The sequence below is a fragment of the Ahaetulla prasina genome, chromosome 1 (assembly GCF_028640845.1).
Source record: "Ahaetulla prasina isolate Xishuangbanna chromosome 1, ASM2864084v1, whole genome shotgun sequence".
NCBI lineage: Eukaryota > Metazoa > Chordata > Lepidosauria > Squamata > Colubridae > Ahaetulla > Ahaetulla prasina.
In genome coordinates this window covers 36,061,160-36,073,469 of record NC_080539.1, presented here as the reverse complement: position 1 = coordinate 36,073,469, position 12,310 = coordinate 36,061,160, and the positions used below count along the sequence as shown (strand labels likewise).

The window sequence follows — 12,310 nt, the reverse complement described above, 5'->3', positions numbered from 1 at the left end:
TGTGATATATCACTGTTCCAATATCCAAGGGGCTGCCACAAAGAAGACGGGGTCAACCTATTCTCCAAAGCACCTGAAGAAGCAGTGGATGGAAATTAACCAAGAAGCGAACCAACCTCCTAAGAAGAAATGTATTGGCAGTTAGAACAATTAATTAGTGGCACAATTAACACAAAGTCCAGTGGCCTTTTGCAAAAGCACCTTTGGGTAACCTGGATAATAGAGAATCTCCATAGACATTAATCAGTGGAATGACTTGCCACCAGAAGTTGCTGGTGCTCCAACACTGGACATTTTTAAGAAGAGATTGGACAACTATTTGTCTGAAATGGTATAGGGTTTCCTGCTTGAGCAGGGGGTTTGACTAGAAGATCTCCACAGTCCCTTTCAACTCTGTTACTCTGTTACTAATGCCTTAATTATTACACTGAATAGAGATGTTAGAGAACAAATAATTCATCCTCCCACTTGGAGTTCCTCAAAAATGGTGAGGATTCAAATACTTTATTTTTATTCATTGATATGTAGGATAGGGCAAAGAATTGAACAAATTTAACTATTTGAATCTTGAAACCTGGGATAAGTTGTTGATTTGGTTCAAGTAAAATTTTAAAGCAAAAGATGAGTGGATACTGCTATCCCTGGGAGTTAGTTCAGTGTTTTGGGATTTAATGTTTCAGCTGCTGCAATACAGACATTTTGAATAAAATAATTTCAGTTTTTATGAGTTATAACTGAGCATTCAGCAGGGCCTCCACTTCAACCTTGCTATTTATATTGATCCCTGAACAGTTGGCTACCATTATAAAGCAATAAATAGACATGAAAGGTCTTACTTTGGCATGGTGTAAGTATAAATTATTTGCATATGCTCTGATAGTTTTACAATTTTTGGCCAGTAATCTATCTCTCCATTTTATCCTCTTCGTCAGTTAAATGTCATAAAATAACCAATAACAAAACAAAAGGGGTGAATCATTTCTATATTTCCTAGGGAAAACCAAACAGTTCCAGGGAAGGAGAATTGACCCTTCCCCTGTCAGCTGCCACCTCCCGCTCACGTTTTGCAACCATTCCGTATCAGTCCCAAAGGTGCTTTTTCAGGAGGCAACTGGACTTTCTTATTTTTTCTTTGAAGACATTTTGCTTCCCATCCAAGAAGCTTCTTCAACTCTGACTGGATGGTAGTGGTGATCCTTCCCTTCCCCACCATCCAGTCAGAGCTGAAGAAGCTTGAATTGAATTGAATTATTTATTTTGTCACACCAGTATACACAAGCATCAACATAAAACAACAACACATCATATAAGTATATATATGAGCAAAAGTTAGCAATAACTATATGAATTTGCTATAAAGAAAGGAAACAATAGGACAGGAATGGTAGGCACTTTTGTGCTCTTATGCATGCCCCTTATAGTCCTCAAAGGTGATAAGGTATCTGATAACTAAATCATATAGTGCACAACTAAGGAAACTAGGTATGTTTAGCCTAATGAAGAGATGTCTCAGGGGAGACCTGATGATAGTCTTCCAATACTTAGAATAGAATAGCATTCTATTCTTCCCTGGAACTGTTTGGTTTTCCCTAGGAAATATAGAAATGATTCACCCCTTGAGTTGGAAGGGACCTTGGAGGTCTTCGTCCAATTCCCTGCTCAGACAGGAAACTATGATATTTCAGACAAATAGTTGTCCAATCTCTTCTTAAAAAGTTGCAGTGTTGGAGCATTCACAACTTCTGGAGGCAAGTTGTTCCACTGATTAATTGCTCTAATTGTCAGGAACTTTCTTCTTAGTTCCAGAGTACTTATTTCCTTGATTAGTTTCCACCCATTGCTTCTTGTCCTGCCCTCAGGGGCTTTGGAGAATAGCTTGACTTCCTCTTCTTTGTGGCAACCATGCAATATTGGAACATTGCTATCATGTCACCCTTAGTGCTTCTTTTCATTAAAATAGACATACCCAATTCAATGACTACTTCAGTTTCAACCACAACAATACACGAGTACACAATAGAAACTTAAAGTGAACCGCTCCAAACTCGATTGCAGAAAATATGACTTCAGTAACAGAGTTGTTAATGCCTGGAATGCACTATCAGACTCTATGGCCTCATTCCAAAACCCCAAAATCTTTAACCTAAGACTGTCTATTGTTGATCTCACCCCATTCCTAAGAGGTTTCTAAGGGGGGTGCATAAGGGCACCAGTGCCTACCATCCCTGTCCTATTGTTCCATTTAATTGTATTCACTTTATGTATTCAATTCATACTTATATTTATATATATTATCTAATATGCACTTGAAAAATAATAATAATAAATAAATAAATAAAAAATTCCAGCAACCATTCTTAATACGTTTCAACCTCATTCCCCTAATCATCTTGTTGCTCTTCTCTTGAAGGGCTATCACAGAGAAAAGACCATCAATTTATTTACCATAGCACTTGAGGGCAGGACAAGAAGCAATGCATGGAAGCTTGTCAGAGGGAGATTCAACCTAGAAATAAGGAGGAATTTCCTGACAGTGAGAACGATTCATCATTGGAAGAGCTTGCCTCCCAGAGTTGTAGGTATTCCAGGTATTCAAGAAAAGATTGAACAACCATTTGTCCAGAATGGAATCAGGACTTCTTCATTGGACAGGGGAGTGGACTAGAACTGGGGTCCCAAACTCCTGGGCTGTGGTTTATTGGGAACCAGGTCACGCTAACAGTGGGCGATTTTATTTTGTCACAACAGTATACACAAGCATCAACATAAAACAACAACACATCATATAAGTATATATATGAGCAAAAGTTAGCAATAACTATATTAATTTGATATAAAGAAAGGAAACAATAGGACAGGAACGGTAGGCACTTTTGTGCTCTTATGCACGCCCCTTATAGTCCTCTTAGGAATGGGGTGAGGTCAATAGTAGACAGTTTTTTGTTAAAGCTTTTGGGATTTTGAGAAGAAACCACAGAGTCAGGTAGTGTGTCCCAGAGTTAACAATTCTGTTACAAAAGTCATATTTTCAAGATTGAAGCACTTAACATTAAGTTTAAATCTATTGTTTGCTCTTGTATTATTGCGATGGAAGCTGAAGTAGTCTTTAACAGGAAGGACTGTCAGGCTACCTCCGACGGTAAATAGGAAAGAATTCACCTTGACTCCATTTGGAATGAAAACAAGTACTTTTACTTTTACAGTCTTGATAGCAGCCAAGCAAAGCTGGAACTGAGACAAAATATGGCTAACATATCATATCCCCCCAATTGTCCCTCCTCCTCCAGGAGGTCAGGCTGGTCTGGTCCAATGCCAACTCCTTCACGGCCCCTCGTGGTAATCTTCTTCCACAGGTCTCTGGATGTCAGTCAACTTAGGAATGAAGTGTCGGTTAGAAAAGCGCGCGCTGATAACACTCAGTAATTAATCATCCCTCCCACCTGTTATGTCAGCCGACACTCATAATAGGCTCCTTTCCCTCACCCTGGACGGAGGTATGATACATCTCATCTCCTTAACAGTTTATAATACAGAAATAAACATTTTACATTCTATCTACTGATATAATCATTCAAAACTATATGAAGATTGGAGTGGAGGCTGACAAGGACATTGCAATAGATGATTTTGTGTGTTAAACACAGGACTTGTTGGAGTCGGCAGAGTTCTAAGTTTTCTAATCCCAGGATTTCAAGTCTGGTGGTATAAGGTATTTTGTTATTTTCAGAGGAGCGGAGAACTCTTCTTGTAAAATATTTCTGGACACGTTCAATTGTATTAATGTCAGAGATGTGGTATGGGTTCCAGACAGGTGAGCTGTATTCAAGAATAGGTCTAGCAAATGTTTTGTACGCTCTGGTTAGTAGTGTAGAGTTTTTGGAAAAGAAGCTACGCAAAATTAGGTTTACAACTCTTAGAGCCTTTTTTGCGATATAGTTGCAGTGGGCTTTGGCACTTAGATCATTTGATATGAAAACTCCAAGGTCTTTAACAGGGTGGGGGGCTTCTGTAAGGTAATGTCCATCAAGTTTGTACTTAAGGTTTGGATACTTTTTTCCAATATATAAGACTGAGCATTTGGTGGTTGAGATTTGGATTTGCCAAGTTTTAGACCAATCAGATACAAAGTCAAAGTCTTTCTGAAGGGTAGTAGTATTGTTGGTGGTGTTAAATAGTTTGACATCGTCAGCAAAGAGAACACAATAACTTGAGATATGGTCACAGAGATCATTTATGTATAGTATGAAGAGCGTTGGTCCAAGAACGCTGCCTTGAGGAATGGCACTTTTGACAGGAACAGGATTTGATGGGAGCCCGGCCACTTCACTGCTTCTTGCCCCAGAAAGCGAAGTGGGGCACGCACGCCGGTCCCCGAATCACAGCGTGACCCATCGGGAAACGGAGCAGGCCCGACCTCGCGGCGACCCTCGGGCGCGCACGTACTAAGCCGCCACTGGGCGTTGCGGAAGTAGACTCTGGGCCCCCTCGGCATCTGATTCTGGACACACGGATATGGTTGGGGAACCAGTCGGACGGGCTCCAGGCGCATGCGCTGGTGGACTCAGGGGCCACAACAAACTTTATGGACCAGGCCTTTGTGACCCAGTTTGCGGTCCCCGTGGTTCCGGTGGACCCTCCGATGCGGGTAGAGACAATTGATGGACGAGAACTGGTGTCCGGCCCCATTAAATTCGCCACCCAGCCTTTGCGCCTGGCTATTGGGGACCATGAGGAGGCGATCCAGTTTTATGTCACGGCGGACCTTCATTTTCCCTTGGTCCTTGGGTTGGCCTGGCTTCGGACCCACGATCCTCAGGTGGCCTGGTCGCGGAACGCCATCTCTTTCCCGAGTCTGCAGTGCGTCGATCACATCCGCCACACCTGTGCCGGCCAGAACGTCCCCACCGCTGCCATCACCTTGCCTCCTGAGCTGACGGACAGAACACAGGTCTATATTTATAGAGTTAGAATGATTGCATCACATTGCCTCAGAGAAATATTGCAACTATTCTTAGGAACAGGATTTGATAGAGCGTTGCCAATATTTGTGCAATCCCTGGTTGGGAATCAGACCACGGAAGTGATAGTTGAGTGGGTGAGCATGCAAAACTCCATTTGGCCAAATAGAGCTTCATACATAAGCCTGCCCATCGCTTGCATTGAACCCTTCTTTTCCTGCCATTGTCGCTGCCACCACTGGCGGTCTGCAAAACTGAAAAGGTTGGAGACCGCTGAACTAGAAGACCATCAAGGTCTCTGTCAGCCCTGATTCTATGAACACCATGATGATAGAAGTTATGAATTCTACCTAACCCAATAACTGCACACAAGTCATTTTCAAATTTTTTAGCCCTTGAACTCATCTTGAGCTTGGATTTCATTTGCAAACTAACTACTTGTTGTAAAATGTGCTTATAGCTTAGGAATTGGGATTGCTAAATTCCAAGTCAGTTGAAGCCTTCTGGTTTCTCCATATGTTCACAGTTTCACATATACATTACATCAGACAACTTGAGGTTTGCTGGATACTATTGGTATCTCACCGTTATTTCTGAAAACATGAAATATTTGTATTCACAGGCTTGATTTCCTCACAAACTCATCATTTACTTCCTTCAGTGTTGCACAATATTAAGCTCTAATATTTTTAATTGAGAGATTTTATAACTTTAGGGACCTGATACATTTAGAAGTTCTTACCAGTGCAATGATCATTGAATTCACATTAATATGCCCAAAGGGCCCAAAATGCAGCCCTACATTCTGAACTTAAAGTTGGCTGCTATTGTCACATCTCAGTCATGTTAATGTATTTAAACTTCATAAATGGGCAAAGTATCCAATCTATGGATGCATGAAACAACTTCCAGTAAAGTCTTTCTGAAGGGTAGTAGTATTGTTGGTGGTGTTAAATAGTTTGACATCGTCAGCAAAGAGAACACAATAACTTGAGATATGGTCACAGAGATCATTTATGTATAGTATGAAGAGCGTTGGTCCAAGAACGCTGCCTTGAGGAATGGCACTTTTGACAGGAACAGGATTTGATAGAGCGTTGCCAATATTTGTGAAATCCCTGGTTGGGAATCAGACCACGGAAGTGATAGTTGAGTGGGTGAGCATGCAAAACTCCATTTGGCCAAATAGAGCTTCATACATAAGCCTGCCCATCGCTTGCGTTGAACCCTTCTTTTCCTGCCATTGTCGCTGCCACCAGTGGCGGTCTGCAAAACTGAAAAGGTTGGAGACCACTGAACTAGAAGACCATCAAGGTCTCTGTCAGGCCTGATTCTATGAACACCATGATGATAGAAGTTATGAATTCCACCTAACCCAATAACTGCACACAAGTCATGTTCAAATTTTTAGCCCTTGAACTCATCTTGAGCTTGGATTTCATTTGCAAACTAACTACTTGTTTTAAAATGTGCTTATAGCTTAGGAATTGGGATTGCTAAATTCCAAGTCAGTTGAAGCCCTCTGGTTTCTCCATATGTTCACAGTTTCACATATACATTACATCAGACAACTTGAGGTTTGCTGGATACTATTGGTATCTCACCGTTATTTCTGAAAACATGAAATATTTGTATTCACAGGCTTGATTTCCTCACAAACTCATCATTTACTTCCTTCAGTGTTGCACAATATTAAGCTCTAATATTTTTAATTTCTAATCCAAAGATTCAGAGTTCTGATCATCTGTGGTTTGGATTGGATCCTTTTCCAATTGATGAAAACCTCTCCTTTTTAGGAAGATTGTTGAGACATGGTGGGTCAGTGATTGCAAAGAGTTCTGGAGTAAACCTATTACCTGGATCTCTTCCAGTCTGATTGTAACACCATGTAACAACATGTATGGTACTGATGCCATATTTTGAGGATAACCTGTAGTGAGACTGAGTACAAGAATTATCACTGCCTTTCCCACCTTTCTAGACATCCCTCTGGCTTTGATACTGTTAATCATGGCATTTTAGTTTCTTTGTGGAATAGGAATGACAACTTTCTCTTATAAGTAGGAAATGCTTGGACTTGAAACTCCTGTTTAAATAGCAGCTGGCAGCTAATATGCCAATTATAGCCATTCATGAATCGGAGGTTCCTTCTCCCAGTCACTCATGCTTTTACATAACCAACTGACAATGACAACAATCAGAAATTATTGTTTGAGAAAGTATAGATTGGTGCCCCCTATTTCCAGCCCTTGCAGATGTTGAAAAGGAACACCATGGTCAGCATTATCAAAAGCTGCTGTGACATCAAGGAGCACAAAGACTGATGCTCCCCCTCCATGCAAGCTCTTCTGCAGGTTCAAAACTACAAGCATATTCAAAACCTACTGCATCTTAAATCTCAGCCTGAAACACATGTGAAGTGAGTCTAGTGACTCTTTCTCCAAGAAGTTTCCTCCAAAGGAAGGTCCAGTCTGACCACATTTTCAACTTGAGGTTTGCTGGATACTATTGGTATCTCACCGTTATTTCTGAAAACATGAAATATTTGTATTCACAGGCTTGATTTCCTCACAAACTCATCATTTACTTCCTTCAGTGTTGCACAATATTAAGCTCTAATATTTTTAATTGAGAGATTTTATAACTTTAGGGACCTGATACATTTAGAAGTTCTTACCAGTGCAATGATCATTGAATTCACATTAATATGCCCAAAGGGCCCAAAATGCAGCCCTACATTCTGAACTAAAGTTGGCTGCTATTGTCACATCTCAGTCATGTTAATGTATTTAAACTTCATAAATGGGCAAAGTATCCAATCTATGGATGCATGAAACAACTTCTAGTAAAGTTTTTCTCAAGCCAATGTAACTAGAAGATTATTAAGTTTAGTTTTATTAATAATTGTGATATGACAGTTCTACCATATAATTTCATTTTTACTGGCTTTTTGTAACAATCTTTCAATAAAGAACACAGACTGTAGCAGCTTCATATATTTCACTCAGCAATGTTAAAGAGGGAACAAGTAATAACAGTAATTGTCTACAAGTAATTGTAATTGTAGACTCAATCATGTAGAATGAAAGGTTCCCATTTTTAATTTCTAATCCAAAGATTCAGAGTTCTGATCATCTGTGGTTTGGATTGGATCCTTTTCCAATTGATGAAAACCTCTCTTTTTTAGGAAGATTGTTGAGACATGGTGGGTCAGTGATTGCAAAGAGTTCTGGAGTAAACCGATTACCTGGATCTCTTCCAGTCTGATTGTATTGTCACATCTCAGTCATGTTAATGTATTTAAACTTCATAAATGGGCAAAGTATCCAATCTATGGATGCATGAAACAACTTCCAGTAAAGTTTTTCTCAAGCCAATGTAACTAGAAGATTATTAAGTTTAGTTTTATTAATAATTGTGATATGACAGTTCTACCATATAATTTCATTTTTACTGGCTTTTTGTAACAATCTTTCAATAAAGAACACAGACTGTAGCAGCTTCATATATTTCACTCAGCAATGTTAAAGAGGGAACAAGTAATAACAGTAATTGTCTACAAGTAATTGTAATTGTAGACTCAATCATGTAGAATGAAAGGTTCCCATTTTTAATTTCTAATCCAAAGATTCAGAGTTCTGATCATCTGTGGTTTGGATTGGATCCTTTTCCAATTGATGAAAACCTCTCTTTTTTAGGAAGATTGTTGAGACATGGTGGGTCAGTGATTGCAAAGAGTTCTGGAGTAAACCGATTACCTGGATCTCTTCCAGTCTGATTGTAACACCATGTAACAACATGTATGGTACTGATGCCATATTTTGAGGATAACCTGTAGTGAGACTGAGTACAAGAATTATAACATAACATAACATAACATAACATAACATAACATAACATAACATAACATAACATAACATAACATCAGAGTTGGAAGGGACCTTGGAGGCCTTCTAGTCCAACCCCCTGCCCAGGCAGGAAACCCTATACCATCTCAGTCAGATGGTTATCCAACATTTTCTTAAAAATTTCCAGTGTTGGAGCATTCACAACTTCTGAAGGCAAGTCGTTCCACTTATTAATTGTTCTAACTGTCAGGAAATTTCTCCTTAGTTCTAAGTTGCTTCTTTCTTTGACCAGTTTCCACCCATTGCTTCTTGTTCTACCCTCAGGTGCTTTGGTGAACAGCCTGACTCCCTCTTCTTTGTGGCAGCCCCTAAGATATTGGAACACAGCTATCATGTCTCCCCTAGTCCTTCTTTTTGTTATCACTGCCTTTCCCACCTTTCTAGACATCCCTCTGGCTTTGATACTGTTAATCATGGCATTTTAGTTTCTTTGTGGAATAGGAATGACAACTTTGTCTTATAACTAGGAAATGCTTGGACTTGAAACTCCTGTTTAAATAGCAGCTGGCAGCTAATATGCCAATTATAGCCATTCATGAATCGGAGGTTCCTTCTCCCAGTCACTCATGCTTTTACATAACCAACTGACAATGACAACAATCAGAAATTATTGTTTGAGAAAGTATAGATTGGTGCCCCCTATTTCCAGCCCTTGCAGATGTTGAAAAGGAACACCATGGTCAGCATTATCAAAAGCTGCTGTGACATCAAGGAGCACAAAGACTGATGCTCCCCCTCCATGCAAGCTCTTCTGCAGGTTCAAAACTACAAGCATATTCAAAACCTACTGCATCTTAAATCTCAGCCTGAAACACATGTGAAGTGAGTCTAGTGACTCTTTCTCCAAGAAGTTTCCTCCAAAGGAAGGTCCAGTCTGACCACATTTTCAACTTGAGGTCGAACCCAATTTACTCTCCTTTGGCGCTTCATTTGAGACTTTCTCACTCTTAGGATTTGCATATCTCTAAGTCTGCCGTTACCTTCCCACCAAAGGTGGTCCCTATTTTTTCTACTTGCATTTTTACGTGCATGTACCTAATGTAACATAACGTAATGTTATTATAATATAATAATACTGGTATAAAGTAGTGTAGTGTAGTGTAGTGTAGTGCAGTGTAGCCATAGGAACACAATGATTAGAGTTTAAAGGTGCTGAACTTATCAGCTAGAAAAGTGACCATATGGGTTCTAGACCTGAGCGCTATGTGACAGGGCAAACACCTATAATTTTCCCCAGTTCCTGCCCACCTAGCAGTTTGAAAGCATGCAAAATGTGAGCAGATCAATAGGTACCACTTTGGTAGGAGAACTTACCCATTAATTGGTTAATTACAAATTAATTATTGTTGTAATATTTTTTATTGTTTTGTATCATACATTTCTTTTATATCTTGAGGAGTGTGCTCTCTAGGTGTCCAAGGTTTTAACATAAGAACAAACATCATTATCATCGTTATTATAATCATATGTATATAGACAAATATACAGTAACATATAAACAAATATACGATAACATTCATCATATAATAACATATTATCTTCTGTTGTAATATCATTATATAACCATCAAATAAGAAAAAAATTACCGTCTGTTTTCCTATCTCATATACATCATATTCGACCCAATTTTACGACGGTCTATCTCTTTCCGTCTCTTCCCTTCTCCTTCCCTCTCTTCCCTTCTCCCAAATTAATTATTATGTTGTTCATTTCTGTTGCTCCTTAACTTTTATTACTAGAATTTTCAGATTTTTTTGCATTTTCAGAGAGGAAGGTAATGACATCAGCAACGCACATCTTTTTCCAATTTTAAAATCACTTCCAATCTTCTTCCTTTCCAGCTTCTCTTAATTTATATTCAGCATGTAGATTGAATAAATAAGGGGATATTATACAGCTTTGTCACACTCCTTTGCTAACTTTGAGCCAGTCTGTTTCACCATATTCTATCTGTACTGTGCCTTCCTGACTTTTACAAAAGCTTCTCTTACCAATAACAAGATACAGAAATTCACATTTTTCTGAGCCCTTTTCTAAGTCATTGCATGATTAGCACAAAGGACTTTTTATAATCAATGAGTCAAAGAGTGAGGTTTTTAAAAAAAATATTCTTTGGCTTTTTTAATTATCTAGCATGCAGCAGCACTATTGTATTCCTTGACCTACAACAGTTTATTTAGTCACTGTTCAAAGTTACAATACCATTGAAAAAGGTGACTTATGACCGTTTTTCAGACTTATGACCATTGCAGCATCTCCATGGTCACATGATCAAAATTCAGATGCTTGGAAAGTGACTCGTACTTATGACAGGGTCATGTGATCACCTTTTGTGACCTTCTGACAAGAAGAGTCAATGGTGATGCCAGATTCATTTGAAAACCCTGTTACTGACTTAAGAACTGCAGTTATTCCCTTAACCACTGTGGCAAGAAAGGTTGTAAAATAGGGCAAAATTCACTTGAAACTGTCTTGCTTAGCAAATATACATATATATATATATATTGTAGGATATAATCTTCATGCAATGATCCTAAGGATTATTTTGCTTACATGTTAAATGAAGGACACAATAAGAAAAATAGAATAGAATAGAATAGAATAGAATAGAATAGAATAGAATAGAATAGAATAGAATAGAATAGAATAGAATAGAATTGTTTATTGGCCAAGTGTGATTGGACCCACAAGGAATTTGTCTTGGTGCATATGGTCTCAGTGTACATAAAAGAAAAGATAAAAAATAGAACTCAAATATGGTATAATATAGCATTAATTTTCCTCATTTCTTCTAATTGCTGTTTATGTCCCACCACAAGCCTGTGTAAACGAGGCATTACGAACTCTAGCTGACCAAATCATGGAGGCTGAAGCCAAACACCCTGATTCACTGGCCATTGTTTTGGGAGATCTAAACAAGGCAAACTTAAGGAAAGAACTACCAAAATACTTTCAGCATGTCAATTGTCCCACCAGAGGCAAGAATACTCTAGACCACTGCTACACAACACTAAAAGATGCCTATCGGTCTTTACCATGTGCAGCTGTAGGACACTCTGATCATTGCATGATTCACCTTGTACCTGCTTACAGGCAAAGACTTAAAGCCATAAAACCAATAATTAAATCAGTGAAAACCTGGACGGAGGAATCAGAATTAAAGCTACAGGCATGTTTTGACTGCACTGATTGGAATATTTTTAAAGATACCTCTGCAGACCTGGATGAACTCACAGATACTGTAACATCATATGTCAGCTTCTGTGAAGACCTATGTGTACCTACAAGGAACTTGCGAATACACAGTAATAACAAACCTTGGTTTACACCTAAACTTAAGCAGCTATGACATTCCAAAGAGGAAGCCTACAGAAAAGGTGATAAAATGCTGTACAATCAGGCCAGAAATGCACTAACAAGGGAGATCAGAGCAGCAAAAAGAAG

At 39.0% G+C, this 12,310-nt stretch overlaps 1 long non-coding RNA gene across 1 annotated transcript in view; it reads right to left on the bottom strand.

Moving 5' to 3' along the window:
* LOC131189048 (uncharacterized) overlaps nucleotides 1-12,310 on the bottom strand; it is a 90,790-nt gene that overhangs the window by 46,620 nt on the left and 31,860 nt on the right. The gene's annotated exons all lie outside the window — the stretch shown is intronic.